General features: G+C 32.3%; 1 protein-coding gene across 2 annotated transcripts in view; it reads left to right on the top strand.

Moving 5' to 3' along the window:
• The first annotated feature begins 5,652 nt into the window (after nucleotides 1–5,652).
• The window catches only part of LOC128208946 (alpha-mannosidase 2x-like), a 34,646-nt gene continuing 30,261 nt past the window's right edge, over nucleotides 5,653–10,037 (top strand). The window contains exons 1-3 of one of the 2 annotated variants that reach the window (XM_052912677.1): nucleotides 5,653–5,785; nucleotides 6,231–6,342; nucleotides 6,979–7,699. The gene's annotated coding sequence lies outside the window, so the exon portion shown is untranslated. Of the gene's footprint in view, nucleotides 5,786–6,230; nucleotides 6,343–6,925; nucleotides 7,700–10,037 lie in introns of those variants that run through there. The other variant, XM_052912678.1, reaches the window with a different exon arrangement.

Here is a 10,037-nt window from a genome sequence, read left to right as displayed (position 1 = left end):
TTGCTTCAATGGTTTCGGTCCACTGCACAAGATGGCCCCCAGAGGTAAAAATAGAAAAACCTTTAAACGACTTCTCCTCAGAAACCGATGATCGTATTGCAATGAAACTTGACAGAAATGTTACTTGGGTAGTCCTTAACCAAAATAGCCCAAACAGTTCTGGTCTGCTGCACAACATGGGCACCAGAGCTAAGAATAGAAAAAAAACGTTAAACTACATCTTCTCAGAAACCGATTATCAGATTTTGATGAAACTTTATATAAATGTTCATCGGGATGCCCTTTAACCAAAATTACCCAAATGGTTCCGGTCCGCTGCACAACATGGCTGCGAGAGTTAAAAATAGAAAAACCTTTAAGGACTTCTCGTCCGCAGTCTTCACGAAAAACATTTTAACCTAGCATAATGGCATATTTTACTAGTCTGAATGACAATCTAGTAGTCCGACTATTTTGCCACATTATAAAACTGTATGCTTGAGGTAAATACCTATTTCAATTGAGCAGCTTGCAGTTTGAGTAAACATTTCTTTATTATGATGCTCATGCAGTGATAGGGAGTGACATCCTTCTGTTGGGAATAGTGCTCCTTGTTTTTCAGAACCTATGGGTACTATGTAAAAACAAAAGGCATCTTGCTTGAATAGACTGTAATAATATCAACATGGTTAGAAAAGAAATGCCATGCTTTAATAGCTTTGATTACATTTTACTACTGAATTACCTCCCTTTAATAGAAAAAAAAATAATGTCTTAATTTTTCACGTATAGCATCTTTAAATAATTTTTAAACAATAATAATTTATGAGTAAACATATAAGCATAAAGTTCTCACAAAAAGATCAATTTAAAAACCTTACATTTATACATGTTTGGTGCTCCTTTACTCAAATTGCCCAAATCATTTCGGTCCACTGCACAACATGGCAGCCAGAGCTATTAAAGTAAAAAAAATAAATAAATAACTTCTCCTCAAAATTTGATGATTGTATTTCTATGAAACTTGACGAAAATGTTCGTTAGGTGGTCTTTGCTTGAACCTTTTGGCCAGTGGAGCACAGGCACTGATGTGCCTCTTGTTTATACTTGTATCACAAAAAGTAAAAGAAAATCCACATGCATGCAAGGGACAACCCTATTCAATTGCTCAAGTTTCATATTTAGTCACCTTTAATTCGTCGGAAACTTGCTATCTGAAGTCTACAAACTTACTAGTCAAGCTATACAAATGTTCAAGTTTAATATATTATGCTTTTTAAGTCGTCGGAAACTTGCTATCCACTCTACAAACTTTATATGTCAAGCTGTACAAATGCTCAAGTTGGTAAAATATAGCAGGTATTCAGAAACTTGCTATCCACTACAAACTTTATATGTCAAGCTGTACAAATGCTCAAGTTGGTAAAATATGGCAGGTATTCAGAAACTTGCTATCCACTCTACAAACTTTATATGTCAAGCTGTACAAATGCTCAAGTTGGTAAAATATAGCAGGTATTCAGAAACTTGCTATCCACTCTACAAACTTTATATATCAAGCTGTACAAATGCTCAAGTTGGTAAAATATAGCAGGTATTCAGAAACTTGCTATCCACTCTACAAACTTTATATATCAAGCTGTACAAATGCTCAAGTTGGTAAAATATAGCAGGTATTCAGAAACTTGCTATCCACTCTACAAACTTTATATGTCAAGCTGTTCAAATGCTCAAGTTGGTAAAATATAGCAGGTATTCAGAAACTTACTATCCACTCTACAAACTTTATATGTCAAGCTGTACAAATGCTCAAGTTGGTAAAATATAGCAGGTATTCAGAAACTTGCTATCCACTACAAACTTTATATGTCAAGCTGTACAAATGCTCAAGTTGGTAAAATATAGCAGGTATTCAGAAACTTGCTATCCACTACAAACTTTATATGTCAAGCTGTACAAATGCTCAAGTTGGTAAAATATAGCTGGTATTCAGAAACTTGCTATCCAATCTACAAACTTTATATGTCAAGCTGTACAAATGCTCAAGTTGGTAAAATATAGCAGGTATTCAGAAACTTGCTATCCACTACAAACTTTATATGTCAAGCTGTACAAATGCTCAAGTTGGTAAAATATAGCAGGTATTCAGAAACTTACTATCCACTCTACAAACTTTATATGTCAAGCTGTACAAATGCTCAAGTTGGTAAAATATAGCAGGTATTCAGAAACTTGCTATCCACTACAAACTTTATATGTCAAGCTGTACAAATGCTCAAGTTGGTAAAATATAGCAGGTATTCAGAAACTTGCTATCCACTACAAACTTTATATGTCAAGCTGTACAAATGCTCAAGTTGGTAAAATATAGCAGGTATTCAGAAACTTACTATCCACTCTACAAACTTTATATGTCAAGCTGTACAAATGCTCAAGTTGGTAAAATATAGCTGGTATTCAGAAACTTGCTATCCACTCTACAAACTTTATATATCAAGCTGTACAAATGCTCAAGTTGGTAAAATATAGCTGGTATTCAGAAACTTGCTATCCACTCTACAAACTTTATATGTCAAGCTGTACAAATGCTCAAGTTGGTAAAATATAGCAGGTATTCATAAACTTGCTATCCACTCTACAAACTTTATATATCAAGCTGTACAAATGCTCAAGTTGGTAAAATATAGCAGGTATTCAGAAACTTGCTATCCACTACAAACTTTATATATCAAGCTGTACAAATGCTCAAGTTGGTAAAATATAGCAGGTATTCAGAAACTTACTATCCACTACAAACTTTATATATCAAGCTGTACAAATGCTCAAGTTGGTAAAATATAGCAGGTATTCAGAAACTTGCTATCCACTACAAACTTTATATATCAAGCTGTACAAATGCTCAAGTTGGTAAAATATAGCAGGTATTCAGAAACTTACTATCCACTACAAACTTTATATATCAAGCTGTACAAATGCTCAAGTTGGTAAAATATAGCTGGTATTCAGAAACTTGCTATCCACTACAAACTTTATATATCAAGCTGTACAAATGCTCAAGTTGGTAAAATATAGCAGGTATTCAGAAACTTGCTATCCACTCTACAAACTTTATATATCAAGCTGTACAAATGCTCAAGTTGGTAAAATATAGCAGGTATTCATAAACTTGCTATCCACTCTACAAACTTTATATGTCAAGCTGTACAAATGCTTAAGTTGGTAAAATATAGCAGGTATTCAGAAACTTGCTATCCACTCTACAAACTTTATATGTCAAGCTGTACAAATGCTTAAGTTGGTAAAATATAGCAGGTATTCAGAAACTTGCTATCCACTACAAACTTTATATGTCAAGCTGTACAAATGCTCAAGTTGGTAAAATATAGCAGGTATTCAAAAACTTGCTATCCACTCTACAAACTTTATATATCAAGCTGTACAAATGCTCAAGTTGGTAAAATATAGCAGGTATTCAGAAACTTGCTATCCACTCTACAAACTTTATATATCAAGCTGTACCAATGCTCAAGTTGGTAAAATATAGCAGGTATTCAGAAACTTGCTATCCACTCTACAAACTTTATATATCAAGCTGTTCAAATGCTCAAGTTGGTAAAATATAGCAGGTATTCAGAAACTTGCTATCCACTCTACAAACTTTATATATCAAGCTGTACAAATGCTCAAGTTGGTAAAATATAGCAGGTATTCAGAAACTTGCTATCCACTCTACAAACTTTATATATCAAGCTGTTCAAATGCTCAAGTTGGTAAAATATAGCAGGTATTCAGAAACTTGCTATCCACTCTACAAACTTTATATATCAAGCTGTACAAATGCTCAAGTTGGTAAAATATAGCAGGTATTCAGAAACTTGCTATCCACTCTACAAACTTTATATATCAAGCTGTACAAATGCTCAAGTTGGTAAAATATAGCAGGTATTCAGAAACTTGCTATCCACTACAAACTTTATATGTCAAGCTGTACAAATGCTCAAGTTGGTAAAATATAGCAGGTATTCAGAAACTTGCTATCCACTACAAACTTTATATGTCAAGCTGTACAAATGCTCAAGTTCCATATATAGTCACCTTTAAGTCTTCAGAAACTTACAACGTCAAACTTTACAGTTCCTCAAGTTGGTAAAATAAAGCAGATATTCATAAACTTGCTATTCACTCTACAAACTTAAAACATTCAGCTATACAATTGCTCAAGTTGGATAATTGTCAATGTCAGAAACTAAATGCTATCAAGTCTACAAACTTACTAGTCATGCAATACATTATTTATGCTCAAGTTCAATACAAGAAGTGAGAAACTTGCTATCAACTTGCTGCAAACTTAATGCTACTTCAATCTATACAGTTGCTCAAGTTTGATGTAGTATGCCCTTTAAAGCTGCAATCTCACAGATATACCAGTTTTACAACTTTTTTATTTTTTGTCTGGGAAAGAGCAAATTTTTGCGTAAGTATCTGCAAACCAATGAGAAAAGATTGCTGACAAAAGATCAGATTGCAAATTTTCATATTTCCGTTTGAAAATTAATGTGTTATGGCTTAAACCGTTACTAACGGTGTAAGAAAAATGCATAAAACATCAATTTTTGAACTTAAATATAAAAATCTGCACTCTGTGTTTTTTTGTCAGCAATCTTATTTAACTGGTTTCCATCGATTTTCGCAAAAAATGGCTCGTTCCAAGACAAAAATATAAAAAGTTGTCAAAACGTTAAATCTGTGAGAGTGCAGCTTTAAGCTAGCATAATACCTATTTTTTAAGCACTAATGTTTATACACTTGTTCTTTTACAGAACTCAATTGGACTGTTTTGAATGATGAAGCAGGAACAAGCTTGACTTAATTGACAACAAAAAGAGGTGCCGTACTTTCAAGCGCATAACAGTAAGTTCAAGGATAGATGTATGTATTATAACGATATATGTGCTAAAAAAGACTAAACTTATTAAACTACAGCAGAACATTTTAGGACATGAATGTTGCTTTGACTTACTGGTAAGTAATCTTTTTAGACAGCTATTAGCTTCCTGTGTATAAACCCCATACTTGTTTTCTCTTCGCTTCAAGAGGCCAAGACATTATACTGTCATGGTCGAAAGGGCTTAAACCTACATATTCTTGGTGCGTACCACTAGACCACTCTTACTCTCTTTGTGAAGACTTCATACTTCAAAAGTGTGATAGTAATATGCTTTCTGCGAAAAGCTTTGCAATGAAAGCTTTTCTATACAACCATTCACTTCCAAGCAAGCAAAGGTGAATCTGTTGCAGATAAAGTGCTGGAAAATGCATGTGATACAGTCTGCTGACTTTCATTTCTGATATGTGAAATTTGAATTGTTTCCTTATCGTAACAGGCTCGTAATGTTTTAACCAGACACGAAACAGCCTTTCCTTAATTTGTGTGTTGTATTTTTATGTTTTTCTATGAGATTTATATTTATGATAATTGTTTTCCATGTTGTATGTGAAATTTAATTAGGATGTATTTGTTTTGTCATTAAAATAGTGCTATATTCAAATAGTGTATGTGAAATTTGTGAAGAAAGCAGGAAATCTCCATTCCGGGATGGAAACACTCACTCGACACATATGGGAAGATGCCTTGAAGCTGCCTGAGGGCTTATGCTTAGAGACTTTTCTGCTTCAAGTCAAACCCTGTTGGCTCGAATCTGCTTTGCTCGAATTCCTCGTTGGCTCGAACTGATTGTTCAGGACATATTTTGTTTCCACTGAATGTAACCATTCACGCTTTGCTCAAATTTCCCCGAGGGTCAAGGTAAGGACTTTAAATGATATTACAAACAAAACTTTATGACCCATATATATATTAAAAGCATCATTTAAAAATTAAAGGCCACCATGATCATGGAGAGCCATCATAAGTAAAAACTGACTCAGATACAATAGTTGGTGGAATAGCAACATATATGGATTCCACCAATAACATTGATATACGACCATTGATTCATGCTTATTCAAATTGCTTGCCATATTTCATGTTAAATTTGTGAAATTAAAATATCAATGGAAGCAAAAAAAATGTTTGGCACGATAACATTTACAACAGTTTCACTGTTCACCTAGGTTTAGCGTTGCTATCAGTTGTTCGCAGCTAAATTTGTGTTTTATCTTCACCGAAATTTTGACAGTTTGAAGATGCATCATTCTAAGCCTGTACAAAAATACAGATTAACAAGAACATTAATTCTGTAATTGAACAGGAAGCAATGGATTATAGCTGGGGTAATGGAAGATGGAAGCCATCAGGCCTTCAGCGCGAGGAAAAACAAGATGCAACTGCAACATGCCAGAAACGGCATTTCATATCAATGGGTTCATGTTATTGGATACAGAATACAAATATAATGATCGTCTAAAAGTATAACAGTTTTACGTAATTAATTACCGGTACCTGTGCCCTGTGAAGCTCTGGTTGATATCGTTTGGATTTGAGAAAATGACTCATTATTGAATTTGGAATCGTAAAAAGAATTTAGATTATATAAGTGGATGGAAGTTTGTTTAATTATGAGAAAGTTAGTGTTTAAAGAACAAAAATCTAAGCTTCCGTATTCTATTTAATTATCAAATTATCAAAATGAAATTAAGTGGTCTCAATTATCTATCAGAAAGCGGAATTTATGCAGACAAAATTAAGTGCATTTTAATACCGAAGAACCATCATATTCTTACTCAAAAAAGAAAATCTACCAGTACATAGTAATTATCCTAAACCCCCTCTTGATGTTAATATACGAAATTCAAGTTTAATGTATATATATTATAATAGTCATTGGTCTAATGGCAGAATGTACCAAAACCTTCTATATTTAAATGTCACTTGGTACCTTCTTGTGTAAACCAGACTAATTAATTACAGTTTAATTTGATTTCAATGACTGTAAATGTATTTTTACCAACTCTGTGACTCTCAGCATTATCAATATAGAGAGAGGCCAATATTTCCAGGTATTGGAGAGAAACATTGAAATCAGGGGAAGAAAAAGCTACAGATAGTTTAGCCGGTGGAGTCCAGGAAAGTTACATTACATGGAGAATTAACTCACAGCGCGGAGCCCGGGAGAAATATTGGAGAAAGACTGAAGAGCACTGTAGAGAGGAAAAAGCAATGAGAAACTATCTGAGAGAGATGGCGAGTCCTACTAGCCTTCCCGCAGTCGTTCACCATGACTCGGGACTCTGATAGGCCGATCAAGGGATTCATTCATTGCTTGTCGAGGCAAGGTCTTTGGCTGTATGGGTTTTGGTGCTTGTATCAATTTCTCTGAATGATTTGCCTTCATGTAGTGCTGGTATTCAATGCTGTGCCGTTATAAGTGACATTAAATTTTTTGGTGAGTGACAGGAAAAAGTGATATCATATTTATGAAATTTTGTTCAATTGGTGCCGTGGCTGACACCAATTTATTTAATAAATATAATATGAAGTTGAAAATTAATAACTGAAATATTAGTATTGGATTTACAACTTTCTTTTGTACAGTTCAAAGGATACGTTTATTAACGTTGGAAGCAATCCTGTAGTTCAACATTCTTATAGACTGATGCCAATGACAGTGCTGGCTATATGTACAAATGACATTTCTCAGAGGATATTTTGATTGAGTGATGTGAATTAAAATGGTGTAATTAGAAGATAAGGAATGCTACTGGACTACTGTTTTAAATGGTAAGATTAATAGACTCGGAAATTTATTTAATATTTATGTAAATGATAATGTGTGGAAGATTAAAATTTTTACCTTAATAATTTGTCAATAAAATACATTATTTGTAAAATTAATCATACCGAATTAAAACATAATTAATAACAACTACTTCTACTACTAATAAGAACCATAATAATATTTATTATTGTTATTATTATTATTATTAAAAAAATGTATATTAATTATTAAAAATAACAATAAATTAACAAATATCAATAATGACTACTAATAATAATCATCATAATAATAATCATTATTATTATTATCAAAAACTACGGTAAATTTTAGAAATAATAATAGATATGTTACAGAAAATTACAAAAAATGATTAAGATAATGATGTTATGAATAAAAACATCAATAGCTGTATCATGTTTTATTATAGAATTAATGTTAATATCTGTACAAAAATATGTTCCGGCAAAAAATGCTTTGTTTTATGTTTACACTTGAAATAAATCTCTAACGACTTTGATATTTAATTTTTTACTCAGCTAAAATTATCACCGGATTGATGCGCTTGATAAAAATATACAAATCCAGAATAAATTCTTCACATTCAGTAGACAAAAAATTATTTTCAGGGCAAAAATTGTAGATAATCTAATTTTATGCACAATTAAAGGAGAGAAAAAACCCTCACACTCTTGAATTGGTGCAATGAAGGTTATGCTGGGTTTCAATTTTATAACAAATGTCTCTAGAAAAGATAGCAATGTATTTATTCATAAATTAGAAAGGGCTAAGAACAATGTAATTATTTACATGTCAGGGGTAGTTTGCTAGTTTAACAACCATTGCCTCTTGAAAATAAATGTGTTCTTTGAAGTGGGTACAGAAAATAAATCAGAAAATGTGAAAAGAAATGTTAACCCCGTTACAACATCATTATAGCTGTTTGTATTTTAGCATTTTTAGCATTTTTTCTGTTGTACTTTTAAAGAAAAAAATGTTGAAGCATATTTGTCATAGCTTCTATATGCCTTATAGTGCAACACTTTTCTAGTCACTTGAAAAAAACAACCTTGGTATATGTGTGTTCTATTACTCACATATGCATCGATATTTATGTATAAAATGAGTAGATGCAGTCCCATAAAAATTGCTTCAATATTGTTAGAGTTATGCCCCTTGATGGACTTCGAAAAACAGAAGAGCATTGACATCAGCTCATGGTAATAATGCTATCCTTTCTTTTCCATAACAAGTTTCCTTAAGTTTAGTATTGAATGGCAATGAATGTGAATTTCACAAAACACATTTTTCGCTCAAAATAAATATCTTATTCATTTTTTTGTAAAACGTTTGATGCATAATTAATCAGTAGGGCGAAATGACCACAATGGCCTGGTTGTTCATACATACGATGATTCGTCAAATAACGACAATTTAGTAATTTATCGATCAATATTAAAAAAAATAGCAAATGGATGAACAACGGGGCCTGGAATGCCAAGTTGTGAAATATAAAAAAAATGGTAATGGTCTTATTTCTCTTGATTGTAAGCTACACCATGTGATAAATTATGATCTAGGATTAATGTTTTTAAGATTTCCCTTTCTTATGTAGCTGCAATGTAATTATGCTTATAGCACACACACCATAAAACATGTATTATTAAAACATATCTGTGTTTTAGAGGTTTGGGCCTCCATTAGTGTGAATTATTTATCTGAAATTAATTAAATATCAAAGTGATTTTACTGGGTGATGAATTAAATAGATAGTAATATTGACATAGTCGTAAAGCTGAAATAAATGATTAATTATGCAAAGATTATGGTGGAATATAACCTTATCTTTATTGTCATTATTTTGGCTGCATTTTTTCTCTGAATTACCCTTCTCGTTTCTATTAATAATATTACATAAACAAGTGATACACGAATCCAAGCCTGGTTTGCCTATCAAGATAAGTTATAATCTTGAAATCTTGAAATAATTTTCTGCTATACCAAAGATTTAGTGACAGCTAGAAAACCAATTTTTAGGAATCTGTTTGAATCCTGATAAAAGGTCTCAGAGTGTTTTTTTGAACATGAATATGCCTGAGAAAATTCAAATAAAAAAACAAGCAAGAATTATGTATTTATGAAAAGTGAAATTCAATCGTGAAACTAATCTATGTTTATATTAACGTTCTGCCAAGAATCTGGGTGAATAACACTAAGTATTTATATTTCAACAAAAATGCACCATTTAATGGCATGATGTTTATGAATGTAATATTTGTGTGGCAAAAAAATCAGTTCTCTATTCATTTTTATCTTCTCAGACTAGTTTAAACATGGCCAGCA

This window comes from Mya arenaria, chromosome 11, assembly GCF_026914265.1.
Source record: "Mya arenaria isolate MELC-2E11 chromosome 11, ASM2691426v1".
Classification (NCBI taxonomy): Eukaryota; Metazoa; Mollusca; class Bivalvia; order Myida; family Myidae; genus Mya; species Mya arenaria.
This window is presented reverse-complemented; position numbering and strand designations above follow the sequence as displayed.